The following is a 12,518-nucleotide window of genomic DNA, read 5'->3' on the forward strand; positions in this document are numbered from 1 at the left end:
GGGATGATGAGCCAACGTTAGGGACACTCACCTTTGTCACTAACGTTGGAGATGGCTATCAATACCACGTTAGAAGTCACGTTAACCTAGTTAACATGAACTCTAACGTGGGAAATAGGGGTGTTCTGAAGCGTTAGTGACAAAGGTAAGTGTCACTAACGCTCTCAAAAATTTGGCAAGCCTACGTTAAAGGCCACGTTAACTATTCTAACATGAACTCTAACGTAGGGAGAAATGGGTACTCTCAACTTATTGAAAAAGGTAAACCCTAGTAACATTTGCAAAGGGCCAAGGGTCAACGTTAGTGGTCACGTTAGTGCCACTAACGTTGAAGTTAACATGGACCACTTTGGGTTAGGAACGTTAGAGAAAAAGGTGATTGTCACTAACGTTATCAACCCCACATTTTCACTTAACGTTAACACCACTAACGCCCTAAGCTAAAGTCCCTGCCTACTTCACACTCTCTCTGCAAGTAAAGCTGAGCCCACTGAAGAAGATAATTGCTTCAACTCAAGATCCAAAGGCCCATATCCAAGACTTGAAAAATCAACTAGAAGATCAGAAGAGTAGTATATGTAGGAGTAGCTTTGAAATAGAGAAAAATCTTTTGGACACTACTAGAATTACTCTCTGTATTTTACTTTCTCTGCACTTCTAGTTTAACTTTCAGAATGTACTCTCCACTTTGCTTTCCATTCCCAGAGCTATGAACAACTAAACCCCTTTCATTGGGTTAGGGAGCTCTGTTGTAATTTGATGGATCAATAATAGTTTTCATTATTCTTCTTCTTTCTTTTCTCTTGATTTTGCTAGAAAACTTTCAATCTTCATCTAATTGAGTAGTTATCTTGGAAAAGAAGCTATTCATACTTGGATCTCTTCTGAACCTTGGAAAAGGGATGAAGAGATCATGCTAGAAATGTTTCTCATGTTGGACCAAATTGGGGTTTGGGTGGACATGGTGACATATAATTCTCCCAATACTTTGATTTGGAAATACATGTGGTATAATCAGTGACCACACTTCATCTCTTCTCATGAGCAATTAGACCAAGGAATTGGCTATTAATCTGATTTGAGAGATTGAATTCCCAAGGAATTGGAATTCAATCACTTAAGATTGCCAAGGAGATCAACAAATGCATTGATTTAGGAAGAGATGAAAATGAACTTGATCCGGAGAATGCAACATCTCCTAAGCCCAATGAATTCCCCATTTCTGATCTTACCCATTCTCTTTACTTTATGCCATTTACTTTCATGCTAAACTCCCCTTCCCCATTTAAGATTCTACAATTTACTTCCCGTCATTTAATTTCTGCTATTTACTTTCCCGCCATTTAATTTCCTGTAATTATCAACTCACTTTCTGCATAGCTCAACCAGAACATTCTTCCAATTAAAGTTGCTTGACCAATCAATCCCTGTGGGATTCGACCTCACTCTATTGTGAGTTTTTACTTGACGACAATTCGGTATACTTGCCGAGGGAGATTTGTTAAGGGACAAGTTTTCATGCATCATTTACCAACACCAATTAATGCGAACCTAGTGACCTTTACATTGATTATTGACTTACTTTTAATAAATCGCTTCTTTTGCAGTATCGTATTTCATCATCAATGACTAAATGTCCCTCATGATTATGAGTATTGGTGTGCGAAATCGTGATCTTTACTTCCTTGGTAACGGTGCTAAAAACTTCACACGCACGTTCATATTCTTAATTTTGTTTCACAACTTCGTACAACTAACCAGTAAGTGCACTGGGTCGTCCAAGTAATAAACCTTACGTGAGTAAGGGTCGATCCCACGGAGATTGTCGGCTTGAAGCAAGCTATGGTCACCTTGTAAATCTCAGTCAGGCGGATTCTACTGATTTTATGAATTGATAAGTAAAATATAAATAAAATATAAAATAGGATAGTGGTACTTATGTAATTCATTGGTGAGAATTTCAGATAAGCGTATAGAAATGCTTTCGTTCCTCTGAACCTCTGCTTTCCTGCTGTCTTCATCCAATCAATCTTACTCCTTTCTATGGCAAGCTTTGTGTAGGGCATCACCGTTGTCAATGGCTACTTCCCATCCTCTCTGTGAAAATGGTCCGATACACTGTCACTGTATGGCTAATCATCTAGAGGTTCTCAATCATACTAGAATAGGATTCACCCTCCTTTTGCGTCTGTCACTACGCGCAGCACTCGCGAGTTTGAAGTTCGTCACAACCATCCCTTCCCGGATCCTACTCGGAATACCACAGACAAGGTTTAGACTTTCCAGATCTCAAGAATGGCCGTCCATGGATTCTAACTTATACCACGAAGATTCTGATTAAGAAATCCAAGAGATACTCATTCAATCGAAGGTAGAACGAAAGTGGTTGTCAGGTACACGTTCATAGGGAATGATGATGAGTGTCACGATCATCACATTCATGTTGAAGTGCGAATGAATATCTTAGAAGCGGAATAAGTTGAATTGAATAGAAAAACAGTAGTACTTTGTATTAATTCATGAGGAACAGCAGAGCTCCACAGCTTATCTATGGTGTATAGAAACTCTACCGTTGAAAATACATAAGTGATGAAGGTTCAGGAATGGCCAAATGGCCAGCCCTCACAAAAGTCTAAGATAGCATAAAACTCATCAAAGATCTCTACAAAGATAGTAAAAAGTCCTATTTATACTAAACTAGTTACTAGGGTTTACAGAAATGAGTAAATGATGCAGAAATCCACTTTCGGGGCCCACTTGGTGTGTGCTTGGACTGAGCTTGAAGTTTACACGTGGAGTGGTCTTTCTTGGAGTTGAACGCCAGTTTGTAATGTGTTCTAGCGTTGAACTCCACTTTGCAACTTGTTTCTGGCGCTGAATGCCAGACTGCAACATGGAACTGGCGTTCAACACGCGTTTGCATCATCTAAAATCGGGTAAAGTATAGACTATTATATATTGCTGGAAAGTCCTGGATGTCTACTTTCTAACGCAATTGAAAGCGCACCATTTGGAGTTCTGTAGCTCCAGAAAATTCACTTTGAGTGCAGGGAGGTCAGAATCCAACAGCATCTGCAGTCCTTCTTCGACCTCTGAATCTGATTTTTGCTCAGGTCCCTCAATTTCAGCCAGAAAATACCTGAAATTACAGAAAAATACACAAACTCATAGTAAAATCTAGAAATGTGATTTTTAATTAAAAACTAATAAAAATATACTAAAAACTAACTAAATCATACTGAGAACTATGTAAAAACAATGCCAAAAAGCGTATAAATTATCCGCTCATCACAACACCAAACTCAAATTATTGCTTGTCCCCAAGCAACTGAAAATCAAATAAGATAAAAAGAAGAGAATATACTATAAATTCCAAAATATAAATGAAACATAGCTCCAATCAGATGAGCGGGACTTGTAGCTTTTTGCCTCTTGAATAGTTTTGGCATCTCACTTTATCCATTGAAGTTCAGAATGATTGGCATCTATAGGAACTCAGAGTTCAGATAGTGTTATTGATTCTCCTAGTTCAGTATGTTGATTCTTGAACACAGCTACTTTATGAGTCTTGGCCGTGACCCTAAGCACTTTGTTTTCCAGTATTACCACCGGATAAATAAATGCCACAGACACATAACTGGGTGAACCTTTTCAGATTGTGACTTAGCTTTGCTAAAGTCCCTAATTAGAGGTGTCCAGGATTCTTAAGCACACTCTTTTTTTGCTTTTGACCTTGACTTTAACCACTCAGTCTCAAGTTTTCACTTGACACCTTCACGCCACAAGCACATGGTTAGGGACAGCTTGGTTTAGCCGCTTAGGCCAGGATTTTATTCCTTTAGGCCCTCCTATCCACTGATGCTCAAAGCCTTGGATCCTTTTTATTACCCTTGCCTTTTGGTTTTAAGGGCTATTGGCTTTTTGCTCTTGCCTTTTGGTTTTAAGAGCTTTTGACTTTTTCTGCTTGCTTTCTCTTTTTCTTTCTCTTTTTTTTGCCATTTTTTTCTTTTTTTTTCTACAAGCTTTTTGTATTCACTGCTTTTTCTTGCTTCAAGAATCATTTTTATGATTTTTCAGATTATCAAATAACATTTCTCCTTTTCATCATTCATTCAAGAGCCAACATATTTAACATTCATAAACAACAACTTCAAAAGACATATGCACTGTTCAAGCATTCATTCAGAAAACAAAATGTATTGTCACCACATCAAAATAATTAAACTAGTTTCAAGGATGAATTCGAAACCATGTACTTCTTGTTCTTTTGTAATTAAAAAATTTTTTATTTAAGAGAGGTGATGGATTCATATTCACTACTTTAAGGCATAGACACTTAGATACTAATGATCATGTAATAAGACACAAATATAAATAATCATAAAGCTCAAAATCGAAAAACAGGAAAATAAATAAACAAAGAGATTAAGGAATGAGTCTACCTTAGTGAGGGTGGCGTCTTCCTCTTCTTGAAGAACCAATGGTGCTATTGAGCTCCTCTATGTCTCTTCCTTGTCTTTGTTGCTCCTCCCTCATAGCTCTTTGATCTTCTCTAATTTCATGGAGGATGATGGAATGCTCTTGATGTTCCACCCTTAGTTGTCCCATGTTGGAACTTAATTCTCCTAGGGAGGTGTTGATTTGCTCCCAATAGTTTTGTGGAGGGAAGTGCATCCCTTGAGGCATTAGTGGTTATGAAAAAAAAAAGAAATGCTTTTTCCACACCAAACTTAAAATGTTTGCTCGTCCTCGAGCAAAAGGAGAAAGAAAGGATGAGAAGAAGGAGAGATGGAGGTGTGTTGATGGTTTGAATTTGAGTGGGTGGGTGTAGGTGGGTTGTATGATGGTTTTAGGGGAGTAATGGATGTGAGTGGTGAAGAGGTGATGGGGAAGAGAGATTGAGGTGATTGGTGAAGGGTTCTTGGGAAAGGGTGATATAGGATTATGATGAGTTAAGGTAAGTAGAGGTAGGTGGGGATCCTGTGGGGTCCACAGATCCTGAGGTGTCAAGGATTTACATCCCTGGACCTTTTAGGCATGTAAGGCGCCTTTGCATGCAATTCTGGCGTTTAAACGCTGAATTGATGCTTGTTCTGGGCATTCAATGCCCAGATGCAGCATGTTTCTAGCGTTGAACGCCAGTTCTATGCTTGTTTCTGGCGTTCAGTGCCAGCTCTTCTCAGGGTGCATTCCTGGCGTTTGAATGCCAGGATGTTGCTTTTTTCTGGCATTCAATGCCAGATCCATGCTCTGTTCTGGCATTGAACGCCAGCCAGATGCTCCTTACTGGCGTTTAAATGCCAGTAAGTCCTTCCTCTAGGGTGTGATTTTTCTTCTGCTGTTTTTGATTCTGTTTTTAATTTTTATATTTATATTGTGACTCCACATGATCATGAACCTAATAAAACATGAAATAACAACAAAAATAAAAATAAAATTGGATAAATAAAAATTGGGTTGCCTCCCAACAAGCGCTTCTTTAATGTCAATAGCTTGACAGTGGGCTCTCATGGAGCCACACAGGTGATCAGGTCAATTTTATAGAATCCCAACACCAAACTTAGAGTTTGACTGTGGGGGGCTTTAGTTGAATCTGTACTGAAAGAAGCTTTCTATGCTTCCTTTCCATTGTTACAGAAGGAGATTCTTGAGTTTCAAATACAAGGTTGTCCTCATTCTGTTGAAGGATCAATTCTCCTCTGTCTACATCAATCACAGCTCTTGCTGTGGCTAGGAAGGGTCTTCCAAGGATGATGGATTCATCCTCATCCTTCCCAGTGTCTAGGATTATGAAATTAGCAGGGATGTAAAGGCCTCCAACCTTTACTAACACGTCCTCTACTAGTCTATAAGCCATTTTTATAGATTTGTCTGCCATCTCTAATGAGAAATTGGCAGCCTGTACCTCAAGGATTCCCAGTTTCTCCATTACAGAGAGTGGCATGAGGTTTATCCCTGACCCAAGGTCACATAGAGCCTTCTCAAAGGTCATGGTGCCTATGGTACAAGGTATTAAGAACTTTCCATGATCTTGTTTCTTCTGAGGTAATGTCAGTTGATCTATATCACTCAGTTCATTGATGAGCAAGGGAGGTTCATCTTCCCATGTCTCATTACCAAATAATTTGGCATTTAGCTTCATGATTGCACCAAGGTACTTGGCAACTTGCTTTTCAGTGACATCCTCATTCTCTTCAGAAGAAGAATACTCATCAGAGCTCATGAAGGGCATAAGGAGGTTCATTAGAATCTCTATGGTCTCTAGATGAGCCTTAGAGTCCTTTGGTTCCTCAAAGAGAGACTCCTTGTTGATCACTAGACGTCCCAGGAGGTCTTCCTCACTAGGATTCACGTCCTCTTCCTCCCATGTAGGTTCGGCCATGATTGTTATATCAATGGCCTTGCACTCTCTCTTTGGATTCTCTTCTGTATTGCTTGGGAGAGTACTAGGAGGGGTTTCAATGATCCTTTTACTCAGCTGGCCCACTTGTGCTTCTAGATTTCTAATAGAGGACCTTGTTTCATTCATAAAACTTAAAGTGGCCTTAGATAGATTAGAGACTATGTTTGCCAAGCTAGATGGGGTCTACTCAGAATTCTCTGTCTGTTGCTGAGTAGATGATGGAAAAGGTTTACTATTGTTAAACCTGTTTCTTCCACCATTATTAAAGCCTTGTTGAGGCTTTTGTTGATCCTTCCATGAGAAATTTGGATGATTTCTCCATGAGAGATTATAGGTGTTTCCATAGGGTTCACCCATGTAATTCACCTCTGCTATTGCAGGGTTCTCAGGATCCTAAGCTTCTTCTTCAGAAGATGCCTCTTTAGTACTGTTGGATGATTCCTTCAATCCATTCAGACTCTGAGAAATCATATTGACTTGCTAAGTCAATATTTTATTCTGAGCTAGTATGGCATTCAGAGTATCAATTTCAAGAACTTCCTTCTTCTGAGGTGTCCCATTACTTACAGGATTCCTCTCAGAAGTGTACATGAACTGGTTATTAGCAACCATGTCAATGAGTTCTTGAGCTTCTGCAGGCATTTTCTTTAGGTGAATGGATCCACCTGCAGAATGGTCCAATGACATCTTTGATACTTCAGATAGACCATCGTAGAATATATTCAAAATGGTCCATTCTGAAAGCATGTCAGAAGGACACTTTTTGGTCAGTTGCTTATATCTCTCCCAAGCTTCATAGAGGGATTCACCTTCTTTCTATTTGAAGGTTTGAACATCCACTCTAAGCTTACTAAGCTTTTGAGGAGGAAAGAACTTGGCTAAGAAAGCCGTAACTAGCTTATCCCAAGATTTCAGGCTATCTTTAGGTTGAGAGTCCAACCATACTCTAGCTCTGTCTCTTACAGCAAACGGGAAAAGCATACGCCTGTAGACCTTAGGATCAACCCCATTTGTCTTAACAGTGTCACAGATCTGCAAGAATTCATTTAAGAACTGAAAAGGATCTTCAAATGGAAGTCCATGAAACTTGCAGTTCTGTTGCATCAGAGAAACTAATTGAGGTTTAAGCTCAAAATTGTTTGCTCCAATGGCAGGAATTGAGATGCTTCTTCCATGTAAATTGGAATTAGGTGCAGTGAAGTCACCAAGCATCTTCCTTGCATTATTATTATTTTCGGCTGCCATCTCCTCTTCCTTTTCGAAAATTTCTGTAAAGTTGTCTCTGGATTGTTGTATTTTAGCTTCTCTTAGTTTCCTTTTCAGAGTCCTTTCAGGTTTAGGATCTGCTTCAACAAGAATGTTCTTGTCCTTGCTCCTGCTCATATGAAAAAGAAGGGAACAGAAAATAATAATAGGGATCCTTTTTACCACAGTATAGAGGTTCCCTTGTGTGAGTAGAAGAAAAGAAGAAAAAGAATGAAGAAGAGAAGAATTTGAACTCAGAGGAGGAGAAGGGGTTCGAGTTTTTGGGTGAGGAGAAGTGTTAGTAGATGAATAAATAAATAGAAGGAGATGAGAGAGAGGGGAATTCAAAAATTAAACAAAATAAAATAAAAATATTTTAAAATTAAATTTAAAATTCGAAAATTAATAATTAAAATTAAGTTAAAATTAAAACAATTAGTTAATTAAAATGAAATTTTGAAAAAGAGGGAAGGAATTTTCGAAAGTTAAAGGTAGAGAGTTCGTTGGGCAGTTTTGAAAAAGATATGATTGTAACAAAAAGATATGATTGATTGAAAAATATTTGAAATTTGTTTTTGAAAAAGATATGATTGAAATTGAAAAAGATATGATTGAAACAAAAAGATAAGAAAGATTAAATTTTGAAAAGATAGGAAGTTAGAAAAGAAGTTAGAAAAGATTTTGAAATTGATTTTGAAAAAGATATGATTGAAAATTAAAAAGATGTGATTGAAAAAAAAAAGATAAGATTGATTGAAAAAGATTTGAAAAAAAAAATTAAAAAGATTTGATTTTGAAAATTAAAGTTCTTTAAAGATTGAACCTTTCTTATTAGGCAAGTAACAAACTTAAAAATATTTTGAATCAAAACATTAAATGCTAATAAAATTTTCGAAAATTAAGAAATAAAATAAGAAAAAGATTTTAAAAGTTAATTTGAATATTTTCGAAAAAATGAAAAAGATTTTGAAAAAATTTTAAAAAGAATTCGAAAATATGAAAAGAAAATTGAAAAAGATTTGATTTTGAAAAAGATTTTGAAAAAGATAGGATTTTCAAATTGAAAATTTGATTTAACTCATAAGAAACAACTAAATTTTAAAAAGTTCTGAAAAAGTCAACTCAAATTTTCGAAAATTTATGAGTGAAAAAGGAAAAGATATTTTTTTTATTTTTGAATTTTTAATGATGAAAGAGAAAAACACAAAATTGACTCAATGCATGAAAATTTTGGATCAAAACATGTGATGCATTGGTGCACGAAATTGTAATGTCAATGTTCACATTACTCTCTTACAACTTCGCACAACTAACCAGCAAGTGCACTGGGTCGTCCAAGTAATACCTTACGTGAGTAAGGGTCGATCCCACGGAGATTGTTGGCTTGAAGCAAGCTATGGTTCTCTCGTAACTCTTATTCAGGATATAATATCAATAATAATTTTTAATTTGAATTGTAAAAAGTAAAAAGGAGAGAACACAAATTATACTTGTATGCAGTAATGGAGAATATGTTGGAGTTTTGGAGATGCTTTGTCTTCTGAAATTCTACTTTCCTCTGTTTTCTGATTCACGCACGCACGACCTCCTATGGCAAGCTGTGTGTTGGTGGATCACCGTTGTCAATGGCTTCCATCCATCCTTCAATCGTACCAGAATAGGATTTACTATCCTTTTGCGTCTGTCACTACGCCAGCACTCGCGAGTTTGAAGCTCGTCACAGTTATTCAATCCTTGAATCCTACTCGGAGTACCACAGACAAGGTTTAGACTTTCCGGATTCTCTTGAATGCTGTCATCAATCTAGCTTATACCATAAAAATTCTGATTAAGAGATCCAAGAGATATTCATTCATTCTACGTTGGAACGGAAGTGGTTGTTAGGCACACGTTCGTGGGGGAATGATGATGATTGTCACGTTCATCACATTCTTGTTGAAGTGCGAATGGATATCTTAGATAGGAACACGCATGTTTGAATGGAAAACAGAAATACTTGCATTAATTCATCGAGACACAATAGAGCTCCTCACCCCCAACAATGGAGTTTAGAAACTCATGCTGTCAAAGAGTACAAAGTTCAGATCTAAAAATGTCATGAGATACAAAATAAATCTCTAAAAGTTGTTTAAATACTAAACTAGTAACCTAGGTTTACAGAAAATGAGTAAACTATGATAGATAGTGCAGAAATCCACTTCTGGGGCCCACTTGGTGTGTGATGGGGCTAAGACTAAAGCTTCTCACGTGCCTAGGCTGTTTTGGGCATTCAACGCCAGGCTGTAACCTGTTTCTGGCGTTGAACTCCAACTTGTAACGTGTTTCTGGCGCTCGACGCCAGACTGCAACATGGAACTGGCATTGAACGCCAGTTTACGTCGTCTATCCTTGAGCAAAGTATGGATTATTATATATTGCTGGAAAGCCCTGAATGTCTACTTTCCAACGAAATTGGAAGCGCGTCAATTGGACTCCTGTAGCTCCAGAAACTCCATTCCGAGTGCAGAGAGGTCAGGATCCAACAGCATCAGCAGTCCTTTTTCAGCCTGAATCAGATTTTTGCTCAGCTCCCTCAATTTCAGCTAGAAAATACCTGAAATTACAGAAAAGTACACAAACTCATAGTAAAGTCCAGAAATATGAATTTTTCCTAGAAACTAAAAAAAATAAACTAAAAACTAACTAAAACATACTAAAAACTATATGAAATTAACCCCAAAAAGCGTATAAAATATCTGCTCATCACAACACCAAACTTAAACTGTTGCTTGTCCTCAAGCAACTAGATAAATAAAATAGAATACAAATGAGTCAAGAAACAATAATATCTCAGAGTTTTTGAGTGAAGCTCAGATTCTAATTAAATGAGCGGGGCTAGTAGCTTTTTGCTTCCGAACAGTTTTGGCATCTCACTTTATCCATTGAAGCTCAGAATGATTGGCATCTATAGGAACTTAAAATTCAGATAGTGTTATTGATTCTCCAAGTTCAGTATGTTGATTCTTGAACACAGCTACTTTTATGAGTCTTGGCCGTGGCCCTAAGCACTTTGTTTTCCAGTATTACCACCGGATACATAAATGCCACAGACACATAATTGGGTGAACCTTTTCAGATTGTGACTCAGCTTTGCTAAAGCCCCCAATTAGAGGTGTCCAAGGTTCTTAAGCACACTCTTCTCTTTGCTTTGGACCTTGACTTTAACCGCTCAGTCTCAAGTTTTCACTTGACACCTTCACGCCACAAGCACATGGTTAGGGACAGCTTGGTTTAGCCGCTTAGACCAGGATTTGATTTCCTTAGGCCCTCCTATCCACTGATGCTCAAAGCCTTGGATCCTTTTTATTACCCTTGCCTTTCGGTTTTAAGGGTTATTGGCTTTTTCTGCTTGCTTTTTTTTTTTTGCAAGCTTTGTATTCACTGCTTTTTCTTGCTTTAAGAATCATTTTTATGATTTTTCAGATTACCAATAACATGTCTCATGGTTATCATTCTTTCAAGAGCCAACATATTTAACATTCAAGAACATCAAATTCCAAAGACATATGCACTGTTCAAGCATTCATTCAGAAGGCAGAAAGCATTGCCACCACATGTAATTAATCAGAATTTCTTGTATTAAAAACTCGAGAAATATTGCCTCCTTATCCTAAAGAAAATCTTCTATTTTATTCATGTTTAATGATGATGAGAAAAATAAATTATAGCTTAATTAGAGATAAAATCAAAATATAGATACTAATTACTACTATATGACTCCTAAGTTAAAACTCAAATAATAAAAAAAAATTATCACAGGGTTAAGGTTAAGATCAGAACTCAACAACCTTGACTTTGGGAAGCGGATGCCTCTTTAGTCTGTGGAGTGCTTGGCCCTTCAAGAGATAGTTTCTGATGCTTTAGTTCTCTTAATTCACGCCCTTGCACTTCTTGTTCTCTAAGCAGTTTGCAAAGCATGCTGTTTTGATTTTGCTGTTTTTCCTTCATTTGGTCCATGGTTTCTTGCAACTTAGTGACAGATGCCTCAAGATGCTCCAAGTATTCAAATTGAGGGAGTTCTGGTAGGAATTCTTGCGCCCTCCTCTTGATGGGGTCATCCTGCATTTGTTGTTTTTCCATTGTGATTTTAGTGATTGGTTGCTCCATTGAGATATACTCTGTTATTCCCATCTTTACTCCAGCATCTTTGCAGAGCATAGAGATTAGGCTTGGATAAGCCAACCTGGCATCCTTGGAGTTCTTGTTGGCAAGTATGTAGAATTCAGATGGGATCAGTTGATGAACTTCTACTTCTTTTCCCAACATAATGCAATAGATCATCACTGCTCTTCTAATATTGACTTCAGAATGGTTGCTGGTGGGCAATATAGAACGCCCAATGAAGTCCAGCCATCCTCTGGCGACTGGTTTGAGATCTTCTCTCTTTAGTTGATTTGGGACACCCCTCGTGCTGGTGGTCCACCTGGCTCCAGGGATGCATATATCCTCTAGAATCTTATCCAGGCCCTTGTTTATTCTCATCATTCTCCTATTGAAGGAGTCTGGGTCATCTTTCAGCTGAGGTAGCTTAAAGATCTCCCTGATTTTGTCAGGGTGGATGTGAACAATCTTTCCTCTGACCACAGTCCTATAGTCATAGAGGGCAGCTCTAGATATTCTCTGCCTGTCTGTTTGCCACAGATTAGCGTAGAATTCCTGAACCATATTCCTTCCCACTTTCGTTTCAGGATTAGCTAGGACTTCCCAGTTCCTGTTTCGAATCTGCTCTTGGATCTCCGGATATTCATCTTCTTTTAGATCGAACTTGACTTCCGGGATCACAAATCTTAGACCCATTATTTTGTAGTAATGGTCTGAATGTTCTTTGGTT

At 37.8% G+C, this 12,518-nt stretch overlaps 1 non-coding gene across 1 annotated transcript; it reads left to right on the forward strand.

Annotated features, from left to right (window-relative positions):
- The first annotated feature begins 7,144 nt into the window (after positions 1-7,144).
- On the forward strand, positions 7,145-7,252 carry LOC148548871 (small nucleolar RNA R71). Its single transcript, XR_015898144.1, has one exon. It is a non-coding gene; the product is annotated as a small nucleolar RNA R71 (small nucleolar RNA).
- The last annotated feature ends 5,266 nt before the right edge of the window (positions 7,253-12,518 follow it).

This window comes from Arachis ipaensis, chromosome B8 (assembly GCF_059453495.1).
Source record: "Arachis ipaensis isolate K30076 ecotype BB chromosome B8, ASM5945349v1, whole genome shotgun sequence".
Lineage (NCBI taxonomy): Eukaryota > Viridiplantae > Streptophyta > Magnoliopsida > Fabales > Fabaceae > Arachis > Arachis ipaensis.